At 41.1% G+C, this 12,495-nt stretch overlaps 1 long non-coding RNA gene across 2 annotated transcripts in view; it reads left to right on the top strand.

Moving 5' to 3' along the window:
- Positions 1-12,495, top strand: part of LOC143739417 (uncharacterized) — a 65,618-nt gene that overhangs the window by 42,578 nt on the left and 10,545 nt on the right. For both annotated transcript variants that reach the window (XR_013204191.1, XR_013204190.1), the window contains exon 6: positions 9,612-9,710. This is a non-coding gene — a long non-coding RNA (uncharacterized LOC143739417). The remainder of the gene's footprint in view (positions 1-9,611; positions 9,711-12,495) is intronic.

Here is a 12,495-nt window from a genome sequence, read left to right as displayed (position 1 = left end):
ACCTACATGAACCACTGAGCCACTGCCGCCGTGTTTTACATTTATTACGTCAGTGGTTAAATGTATGCTAAATAAAACTTAATGTCTTTTGATGCTTTTGTGCTTAACGGCCTTAAAGTCCCTAACTGCTTGAACACCGCTAAATGCTGCTTGCAGCTTTAGTTATTATTATTATTCTTCTGCCGTAAAACACATCGTGCAGCCCAAACCGTAAGGGCTGGAGAGCTGAAATTTTGTCAGATGGTAGTACAAAAATCGAGGAGAGGTTATCAAATTATGAGCCCGATTGACCTATAGGTGGTGCTACAGCAGTCAATTGCGCAAAACTGCTCATAACTCCTAAACCGTATGTCGTAGACTCAAGTGTCTTATATCATTGGAAAGCTGGGGGCCTGACGTAAAAAAGTATATCTCCGATTTTATTTCGGCCATGATGGATTTTCCGTAAGTGCTAGAGACTTGAAACTTTGGCATAAGGTAGTACAAAAATCGAGGAGAGGTTATCAAATTATGAGCCTGATTGGCCCATAGGTGGCGCTACAGCAACCAAAAGTACTAAATTGCTCATAACTCCTCGACCGTTTGACTTAGAATCAAGCACTGTGATCCTTGGCTCAAGACGAACAAGATGTATATCTCAGAATTCGATTTGGGCAACAGGAAAAAAATTATTTAAAAATTTAAATAAAAAAACTAGTTGGCGCTATAACATGAAAAAAACATAAAAAGGGCTATGATCAACTGACTGTTAGTCCGATTGACTTGAAAAGTGGTATGAAGTGTCTTGGTACAAGGCCCCATGTATGTATATAAGGACATTGGCGTATCTCAAAAAACATGGCCGCCATCGGCCAATGAAGTTTGAGCACCTATATGACGAGGTTAACGGAGGCCAATCGGAACGAAACTCAATGGGCATGTTTGACTCATGGCCCAAGAGGTCTGTAAGAGTTTTGAAAGAAATCGGCCACTAGTTGGCGCTAACGAGTTTTACGGCTCTGTAATCACGTGGTCTTGCACACATCCCCACACAATGTATATCATTTGATAGATCTCCTCATGCTGAACACCTTTGCCTCTAGAACCATTGCTGTCAATCAAATCGTTCATTAAATATTCACAAATATGTTTAAAACCTACTTTTGCGAACTAGTCCTAAGTTTTTCGCCCGATCGGAACCAGACCAGTCTAGGACAATTCTCTGGACTCTCTAGATCAATAATTATAAAAAAAAAAGTTGAAATTTGGCATTTGGTTGGCTATAACAGGGTCATTTATAAAATGGGCGTGGCAAAATATAGTCAAAAGCCTATAAATCCTAAATCCTAAAAAAAAAAATTACGTCCAATTTTGTCCAAAACCTACTTTTGCAAACTAGTCCCTGTTTTTTCACCTGATCGGAACCAAACTGTTGCAGAAATGTTCTCTGGAGTCTGAGAATCAATAATCATCGAGAAAAAGTTGAAATTTTGCATTTGGTTGGGCATAACTGGGTCATTTAGGAAATGGTCTGTGTAAAAATGCAGTCAAAAGCCAATAAATCCTAAAGGAAAAGTCAGAACTTCACAAAAATTGATGGGCATATGTGTCATACCATGGTGAAGAAGCATGCAAAGTTTCATGGAGATTGGACAAAAAGTGGCGCTGTAACCGTCAAAAAGGTCTCATTCTTATTAGGTGTTCAAGCACAAAGTGCTGAAAACCTATTGTAATTGTAAGGATTTTTATTAGGTGTTCAAGCAAGAAGTGCTGAAAACCTATTGTAATTGTACTGATTTTTAGGTGTTCAAGCACGAAGTGCTGTAACCTATTGTATTTGTACTGATTTTTAGGTGTTCAAGCACGAAGTGCTGAAAACCTATTGTATTTGTACTGATTTTTATTAGGTGTTAAAGCACGAAGTGCTGAAAACCTGTTGGAATTGCTATTTGGGAAGAAAAAATCCCCTAAAACGCATCGTGCAGCCCAAACCGTAAGGCCTAGAGACTTGAAACTCGGCCAGATGGTAGGCCACACTTTTGGGGAGAACCTATCAGAGTATGACCCCGATTGGCCCATAGGTGGCGCTACAGCAACAAAAAGTATTAAATTGCTCATAACTCATAGACCGTTGGTACTTCCTCAAGCTTTTTACACCACTGTGATCCTTGGATCAAGACGGACAAGATGTATATCTCCGATTTCGATTTAAGCAACAACAAAAAAATGTTATGTTAAATTTTGTCCAAAACCTACTTTTGCAAACTAGTCCCTGGTTTTTCGCCCGATCTGAACCAAACCAGTCTAGGCCTATTCTCTGGACTCTCTAGATCAATAATTATCGAAAGAAGTTGAAATTTTGCAATTGGGTGGCTGTAACAGGGTCATTTAGAAATGGGGCGTGGCAAAATACAGTCAAAAGCCTATAAATCATAAATAAAAACTCAGAACTTCACAAAAATTGATGAGCATATGTGTCATAACATGGCGAAGAAGCATGCAAAGTTTCATGGAGATCGGACCATAGGTGGCGCTATAACTGTCAAAAAGGTCTCATTATTATTAGGTGTTCAAGCACCAAGTGCTGAAAACCTATTGTAATTGCTATTTGAAAAAAAAATTCCCCTAAAACGCATCAGTAGCACAAACCGTAAGGCCTAGAGACTTGAAGCTCGGCCAGATGGTAGGCCACACTTTTGGGGAGAACCTATCAGAGTATGACCCCGATTGGCCCATAGGTGGCACTACAGCAACCAAAAGTACTACATTGTTCATAACTCATAGACCGTTGGTCCTAGCCTCAAGCTTTTTATAACACTGTGATCCTTGGCTCAACACGGACAAGATGTACATCTCCGATTTCGATTTAAGCAAAAACAAAGGACCATTGGTGGTGCTTTAACTGTTAAAAAGCTTCAAAACCATATATTTCCTATAGTAAATTGCCTGTATTAGCTGTAAATGGTCTTTTCCATCTACGATCATATAATGTTCATATCATAATGTTTAAAACCACCATAAATCATTATAGAATGTGGCATATCATTGTAATCATCCTATAACATGGTAAATCATGCTAGAATCATATTAAATCATACTGCAATGTGTTCAATTGTGGTAAACCATACCAGAGCAGGGTAAATCATGGTCAATCATACTAGAACCTGGTATATCATGGTAAACTATGGTAAAGCATGCTAGATTCTTGTTAAATCATACTGGAACATGGTAAATCATGAAAAATCACAATAAAATTTGGTATATCATGGTAAATCATGCTAAAACATGATTGATTCCCTCTATGATGTCAGTGGTTAAATGCTTGCTACATAAAACTTAATGTCTTTTGATGCTTTTGAGCTTAACTGCCTTAAGTGCCTTAACTGCTTGAACACCGATAAATGCTGTTTGCAGCTTTAATTTCATTTGTATCTTTGTTCTATTATATTTATTTGTGCTATTTGTAATTCGATTATTTGTGACCAGTCACGGAAACTAGGGACACAAGTCGGTTCTGGGGCATTTTGAGTTATTCATAGATTCTGAGAGTGTAATATCCAAGCTTTCCAACGATGTGTAACATGTGGAAATCTGATAATATTTGGAGAAGTTGTGGCCATTTTAAAGTAGGCACTTAAAAAAGCTCAAAGAGGAGAAAACGAGCTAAAGATTGTGCAGTTCTCACCTGTCTCTGCTGCTGGGGGTGACAATAGGGCTCATTTACATCTCATTTAGATAAGCCATACCCCCTGTAAAGCTCCTCCATGTGCTTTACAGCTTTTTTGACACTTCGAATGAGTGCACTTCTGCCGCACTAGGCGAAAAACAATTGTGCTGCCCCTCTATTTGCAACGTACCAGCAACAACACACAAAGACCAATAATGCCATATAGCCTGCATATAACGCGAAACCAGCAACAACACATAAAGACCAATATGCCATATACATATAACGCAAAACCAGCAACAACACACAAAGACCAATATGCCATATAGCCTGCATATAACGCAAAACCAGCAACAACACACAAAGGCCAATATGCCATATACATACAGTATAACGCAAAACCAGCAACAACACACAAAGACCAATATGCCATATACATATAACGCAAAACCAACAACAACAAACAAAGACCAATAAGCCATAGGCCTACATATAGCGCAAATAGTACGCAACGCTCGTCTGCCCAAAATGTCAACAATATTAAAGTTTATGTAGGAGGCAAATGCCTGCTGGCATTTTTCTTTAAGCAGTCATTTCTGCAATTTTCCAAATAATCACATTTCACCTCCTCAAATTACTGTTGCAAATCTCTTTACACCACTTTCTTATGTGCGTATACACACACAAATGAAATGTCCGCAAGCACATTATATCATCAGCAGGTTCAGCATCTTAAATAACGACTAAAGAGCAAATGAAGCTTAACTTACATTTCAGAAACACGCACGGCAGGCCTTCATCGCAGCAGCAAAGGTCTTAACTGCATCCTCTATTTCGATTCTCCGTCACATATGAAACAGCCAGCCACCGCTGTCAGCGAGCCGAGCCGCCGTATTGAAGCACTGAGGGCGAGCGCGCTGCGCCCATACCTCCGGTTCAGTTTCCCGAGCCCACGAAGTGCGGCGAAAACATTTTCGGTGTAACTGCCAGACGGTTCATCTCGTCTGCGACAATCTTTGCGGCATCCATCTTCATTGAATTTTGATATCAGAGAGAGCTGGCCAGAGCACAGCATAATAAGTAGCCATGTGGTTGACTTGGAGGGCGGGGGCAAAAGCGCCGGGTTATTCAGTATGGAAATACACACAGACAATGACACGCCACGCCCCTACTGCACGCTAGAATCTCCGAAAACAAGCCGATTTCAACCTCAAAATGTAAGCTTTTAAATATACCAATACTGCTATCTCAAACATGGAGAGGCTTCTTCGTGATTTCAATTAACAGATTCTCCAAAAAATTGAAAATCACCAATTTTGAAAAAAAACTCTTCTTTCTCATTTTGCTCGAAAGTTGTGCTGCCGACTTGTGTCCCTGGTTTCTGTGACGGGTCACATTTGTTCTCATTTTATTACTGACTAGTTTAGTATCACAATTGTAATAGAGAATTGGGATATTTCACTAGTGTCTAAATATTGAACCACTGACCCTACCAGGCCAGTAGAAAAAAAGTTTTGAGTCCTGTTGAAGCCGTTCTAAATATGTGCTGTGCTATTAAATAAAAAATAAAATATGATGCAGCAATAGAATGACCAGTGAAAGTAACAGAGGCTTGTACAATACATTTTAACAGGCATAATTAACCATGAAAATAACTGAAGGAAGTACAGTTGTGGTCAGAATTTTTTTATCCCTGGTAAATATGATCAAAGATGGCTGTAAAAGTAAATCTGCATATCATTTTGATCTTTCATTCCAAAAACTCGCAAAAATCTAACCTTTCATAAGAAGAAAGTGAAAGTGTTGTTAAGTGTAGCTTGTGTCTGTGGGGGGGTGGGGGGGGGGAATCACCCTTTTATTAAATACTTCTTGCAACCTCCTTTTCCCAAATAACAGCTCTGAATATTCTCCTATAATGCCTATATCTCGATAATTAAAGGCAAGGTAGTAGATAAAACATTCTTCATTAATGGTGAGGCAATACCAACCGTTTCTGAGAAGCCAGTGAAGAGTCTTGGGAGATTGTACGATGGGGATCTAAAGGACACAGTTTGAGTGGGAGAAGTTAGATGACAAGCAGTGGAAGGGTTGAAGAGCATAAACAGCTGCGCTCTACCAGGCAAACTAAAACTCTGGTGCTTTCAGTTTGGTCTACTGCCGAGGTTGTTGTGGCCACTGACTGTGTACGAGGTTTCTTTGACAACAGTGGATAAGCTGGAAGCGTTAATAAGTTCATACATCAGGAAATGGTTGGGAGTTCCACGCTGCCTCAGCAGAGTGGGACTGTACAGTAAAGGAATATTGCAGCTGCCAGTCTCTGCTTTAACCGAGGAGTTTAAGTGCGCCAAGGTCAGACTGGAAATGACCTTAGTAGAGTCACGCGACAAATGTGTAAGGGAGGCAGCACCTGTGTTAAAAACTGGTAGAAAGTGGTCAGCAAAGAAATCTGTGGAAGAGGCAAAGGCTGCCCTTCAAATTGGTGATATCGTGGGACAAATACAGCATGGAAGAGGGGGTTTTGGGCTCAGTTTAGCTCCTCCTAAATGGCACAAGGCAGCTCCAGTTCAAAGGAGGAAGCTGGTAGGCAACGAGGTGTGAAAGCAGGAGGAGAGGATGAGGTGTAGTATAAAGGCCATTTCCCAGGCCAAGCAGGGAGAGTGGATGAGATGGGAGAGTGTGGAACAACGCAAGATAGGCTGGCAAGACCTTTGGTCAATGGAAGAGAGTAGGATCGTTTTGCTTATCAGGTCAACATGTTCTCCCATCACCACAGAACCTAAATCTCTGGGTAGGAGAGGATCCCTCTTGTCCTTTGTGTTCATCACCTGACACACTAAGGCACATTTTGACAGGATGTAAGGTGGCTCTTAGCCAAGGTCGGTTTACTTGGCGCCATGACCAAGAACTGCGATGTTTGGCTTTAGCATTGGAAGACAAGCGTAACATGACCAATAAGTTGCCACCTGTTCTAGCAAAACATTACACACAGAAGACAATATTCCTCCGCCCAGGCGAGCAACCACCAAGAAAAGGTGTTAAAACCAATTCTCGCCCAGGACAACTGGAAGCTGCTAGGGACTGGAAAATGCTGACTGATCTTGATCAGCGGCTTATTTTTCCACCTGAGATTGCCACCACTAACCTCCGACTAGATATTGTTTTGTGGTCTGGATCAGCACGCATTGTTCAACTGCAATTGAGTTAACAGTGCCATGGGAGGATGCTGTAGATGAGGCATATGAGAGGAAGAAACTGCGGTATGCTCAGCTGGCCACTGAAGCAGAACAGCGAGGATGGAGAGTCCGAGTTTATACAGTGGAAGTGGGTTGTCGAGGATTTGTGGCACACGCTACAACCCGGTTCCTTAGAGACGTCGGATTCAGTGGCCAAGAGTTGCGTCGCACAGTAAACAACTTATCTGAAGCAGCAGAGAGGAGCAGTAACTGGCTGTGGTTGAGGCGGAAAGATTCTGGCTGGCAGTGTACAGATTCAAGGCAGGAATTGCTTACTGAGAGTGCTTCAAATCACCCACTCGCTTGACTGATTTCAGTGCTAGCAAGAGGGCAGTTTTGAGTGAAAGCAGCTTCACGCCAGCAGACTGAAGTGGCTCAAAAGGGGCCCCTTTCATGGCCTCCAGGACCGTGGAAAGGTCCCAAATAGGTATAGAGGGGGTCGGCCGGGTTTAGCCTTCTGACCCCCTTGAGTAAGCGCACGACTGCTCTCATCTTTAGACAGTTAATGTGTAGACACCTCTCCGGGCTCGACCAAAGGCCGGAGATGGGCCTGCCCTCGTATAGAGCCCCCCAACCTCTTTTGGAAGCATCTGTCGAGATCACTTTCCTGGCCATGAGGCCTAACATCCTCTGAAATCTCTTGATAGGAGCGCAAGCGCCTGCTCTGAATGATTCTGCTAGATGCTGAATGGCGAGCGCATGCTCTGACGTCAGCCATGCTCTCATCTGTACAGAATTTATGACTGTTCCCAGAAAAGATATACCCTAGCTGGGAGACATTGCTTTTTTTGAAGCATTGATCCTGAGACCTAGGCATTCTAGATGGATGAGGAGCCAGGATCTGTGAGTTATTAACTGCGCCTCCAATTGGGCTATAACCAGCCAATCGTCGAGGTAGTTCAACTCTCGCACTCCCCATTGTCTCGGGGGATGAGAGCTACGTCCATGCACTCGTAAACGTACAAGGTGCTAGGGATAACCCGAATGGTAGGACTGTGTACTGATAAGCCTGCCGCTCGAAGGCAAATCTCAAGAATGGCCTGTGATGGGGTGCTATCTGAATGTGAAAATAAGCATCTTTCAGATCCACTTAGAAACACCAATCCCCTGGGCGAATCTGCGCAAGGAATTGTTTGGTTGTCGGCATTCTGAACGGGCCATGCAGGCCAAGTAAGGGCTTTGTTCAGGTGTCTGAGATCTAAGATGGTCCTGAGGCCACCATCTCTCTTTGGAATGAGGAAATATCGAGTGTAAAAGCCTGACTTGCTTAGTGATAAGGGGACTGGCTCTACAGCCCCTTTCACTAACAATTTTGACACTTCGGTGCGAAGGACGTGAGCTGCTTCACTTCTCACCGATATCTCAACCACAACTAGAAAGTGCGGGGGTCTGCGGCAAACTGTAGCGAGTTGCCTTCTTTTATTATGTTCAACACCCATTTTTATATTCTGGGGATGGCTTCCCAGGCCTTGGCCCTCATAGCTAAGGGTTGAATGAAGTCTGGGGACGGGCCGCTTTGTGATAGGGACCTGGCTGCCCAGCTGTTTTGTGTTTATGATACTGAGTGAACAGTGCTTACGTGCAGGGGTACGTAGTTCATACTGGGCACACAACCTACATTCATTACATATCCAGCGGGAAAACTGATACTGTGGGGACAGTGCTTATGTGCAGGGGTGCGTATTGTATAGTGGGCACACAGCCTACATTTATTACAGACAGAAAAGACCTCTTTTCGTGCTTTATTTTGGTCGCCGTAAAAATGGCGTTTGTTTGCAGGTGTGCATGTTTTAAAACAGACTTGTTTATTGCAATGGCACGAAGCAGAGCTGAATCGTTTAGGGAGGAAGTGACGCATAGCCAGCGACACTTTCTGAGCCTCTGTGTAACGTTCGCGAAACCTTTGACTGTTGGGCCAAACAGATCGGTGGTGGAGATAGGGGAGTCGAGAAAAGCTGCCATTCCTTGCATTCGGATGCAGCGAGAAAAACGCTGTCATCCTTCTCTCATCTTCCTCGTCTGATTCACCAAAAGAGACGAGACTGGCCATTTGCTGAGAGGGGCGTTGGTCCACTTGAGCAAATAGCACCTTGCGAGGGTGTTTCTCTGGGAAAGAGCAAGGCACGCGGGGACTGGGCCGGCGTGTGCTCGCTCGTGTTCATCCGCTCTGGCATCCTCTGTTGTAAAGGATATAGCTCCCTGGATGGCACAGCAGAACAGCGGGCTGAAGACGGCGTCCAGTTGAAAACCAGGAAGCCGGCGTCCTCAGAACTGCTTAGCAGGTGCTTGTTCCGCTGAAGGCTTTTCGACGGCGGCGAGGCTTCTCATCCAGAGGTCAGCGAAGTGAAACTTGCTTAAGGAGATTAAATCTGAATTCTATGGTGAAATGGGGGCTTATATTGCTATAAGCCTCGCCCATTCTGGCAGGCTCTGAGAAAAGGAGTTTTTCCATAGCGTAAGCTAGCTTGCGCAATACTAGAGACCTCTCGAAAGGGAAAGACATTTATTTCATAATGTGATCAGGAAAAGGGGTATCGGTGCATCCCTTATACCAACCCTTTTTTCCTGTAGCCTCTTCTTTTTACATTGTAGGGTAAACCACCTTTAAGTCAAGGCACCTTTATATTGAAACAATACAGATTGTTTCAAGGAGATAATTTCAGTAGTGTCGGTGCAGTCAAATCAATAATATTGTTGGGTGAGTGTCATTGACATCTAGGCTTGTTTTTCAGGTGTCTGGTTTGCAGGTTAGGATCATGAGCTGGGAGTTTCTCTCATTTGACACTGAGAGGTTCATCCAGTATCCCCCTGATGAGTCTCATCAGCTCTCCGTAAGAAAAATAAAACATCATCGCTAACTCTTTCTATGAAGCCCATTTATACTTACTTAAAAAATAAGTATAACTACTCTATAAATATATTTATAAAGACTTGTTGATCAATTATGTCTTTAATGGCTAATGTTTGCATTAGAGGTCATGAATGGTACACTGTAAAAAAAAACATTTTTTTTACAGTTTTTGCCAATAAATTTTACAGTGTTTTCCCTGTTTTTTTAAATGACAGAAATATTTGATTAAAATTACAACAAAAAACTGTTTATTGACATGTGTAACATAATTTAACAGAGAAAATCTGTATAAATGGAATACACTACAGATCTGTTTTTTAACAGATTTTCAATGTTAATTTTAACAAAACTAACCGTAAAAATAAAGTTTTTTTTATTAACCTGCTGGCCTCTTTTAACAGATGAAATACTGTAACAACTGTCCATTTCTGACACCCCTTAGCATGTCACAGATTATCAGAGATCTGTTAAAAAGAGAGATATCCTAGTTGAAAGTATATTTTCTTTACTTGTAACTTTGTAATTTAAGAAATTAAAACAAGTTTAGCTGTTTAAAAAAAAAGACCGTTGCAATTTAAATAATAAGCTACGAAAACCAATGCAAAAGAAAAATCACAAACCTCTGTGTTCAGCAAATCATTTTCAGGGCAATAATTATTTAAGCCAATGGGTGCACGCAGAAAGAAGCGCGTGACATGAAGATGAAGACGACGGTGGCGGCGGCGCGCTGGTGAATTATTCTGCTGTTTTCGAGGAAGCAACACGTGTGAGAGAGGTAACGTTAACGTCTAAAAAATATTTACTGGTCGGACACATTAAAAAATTCAACGCAATTCTGACATATAGCTAGAGTACACATTAAGATTGACGACCGAAAACAAAACATGTATGTTAAATGTTACATTAGCTAGGTTGCAGATACATTTAAATGACAGAAATATTTGATTAAAATTACAACAAAAAACTGTTTATTGACATGTGTAACATAATTTAACAGAGAAAATCTGTATAAATGGAATACACTACAGATCTGTTTTTTAACAGATTTTCAATGTTAATTTTAACAAAACTAACCGTAAAAATAAAGTTTTTTTTATTAACCTGCTGGCCTCTTTTAACAGATGAAATACTGTAACAACTGTCCATTTCTGACACCCCTTAGCTTGTCACAGATTATCAGAGATCTGTTAAAAAGAGAGATATCCTAGTTGAAAGTATATTTTCTTTACTTGTAACTTTGTAATTTAAGAAATTAAAACAAGTTTAGCTGTTTAAAAAAAAAGACCGTTGCAATTTAAATAATAAGCTACGAAAACCAATGCAAAAGAAAAATCACAAACCTCTGTGTTCAGCAAATCATTTTCAGGGCAATAATTATTTAAGCCAATGGGTGCACGCAGAAAGAAGCGCGTGACATGAAGATGAAGACGACGGTGGCGGCGGCGCGCTGGTGAATTATTCTGCTGTTTTCGAGGAAGCAACACGTGTGAGAGAGGTAACGTTAACGTCTAAAAAATATTTACTGGTCGGACACATTAAAAAATTCAACGCAATTCTGACATATAGCTAGAGTACACATTAAGATTGACGACCGAAAACAAAACATGTATGTTAAATGTTACATTAGCTAGGTTGCAGATACATTTGAGCTTTGTGTTGACGTTAACTTACCTAAACGCCGTTTAACGTTGCATTTATAAGAACATTAACGTTATCTTTGAGTTAGCTGCTAGCTTCTATTTTTGTGGCCGTGTCTGTGGGGCACGTGGCTGCATGCTAACTAAAATTGACCACTGCTAACAGCTTTCAAATATGCTGCGCACTTGTTAAGCGCATTAACGATGGCCAAAACATCGTCAAAAGTGATAGAAAAATATAATTGTTTGGGTTAAAGTGTTCAGTCAACGTTGACTTTGGTTTAAAATTGTACACTAATGGCCGTCTCTGGTGACCAAGCCCTGCTGTGTGGCTTTCTGGCAAAAGCATTCACGATTGTTCTCCAAAAAATAATGTCAGCAAATTTAGTGTAATTATTTTACAGCTAAAATGACATAAGGGAAATACTCGTAGTGTGGTACTAAATGGTCACATTTTTACAAGGAAATTTACAAGGTTTAAGGAACACGTACTTTATTTCGATTTGTAAAGGCTTAAAACCAGTGACCGTTTCAGAATGCCTGAATTAAGGATTTTTGTTTGTGACTGAATCTGTGACTCAAGTACATCAAGAAAATCAATGTTGCTGTGTTACAATTTAATGTAATGTAATTTTGCACAGACATTAATATGCTAACTTCTTTCTCCCCAGCCACCCCCTCTGTTTTTTTTGATGCAATACCAGGAATTGGAACATTAGCTATCTGGAACTTCTGGAATTGAGATCAGTCAGAAGTCTTCAAGCTCAAACATTATATTAAAGTAAGTTTGTAATATGGCAAGTGTTATGAATGCTTTCACATGTCCTATATGTGGCATTTCTACGAAAACAGTGAAGGGGTATGTAAATCATCAAAAATTACACCTAAATGAAGCACATGGTGAATATGCATGTTGTGTAATTGGGTGCAAATCAAGGTTTACCAAGTACAATTCCTTTAAAAGCCATATGTTGCGCCACCATAGGCAGTCATCCGTGTCACACTGTGAAACCGTACAGGGTCCACTGAAATGTGAAAAGCCACATTGCCAGAAACAATGCATTGATCTGAAAGATCTTTTAGATCATTTAAAGTTGCACGTTTCAAAGAAAGAAGAGGTTAAGTGTC

Source organism: Siphateles boraxobius, unplaced genomic scaffold (assembly GCF_051911475.1).
Source record: "Siphateles boraxobius isolate OS27281-9 unplaced genomic scaffold, OSU_SipBor_1 16, whole genome shotgun sequence".
Taxonomy (NCBI): domain Eukaryota; kingdom Metazoa; phylum Chordata; class Actinopteri; order Cypriniformes; family Leuciscidae; genus Siphateles; species Siphateles boraxobius.
The sequence above is the reverse complement of the archived record's forward strand: the minus strand, read 5'-3'. Positions and strand labels throughout refer to the sequence as shown.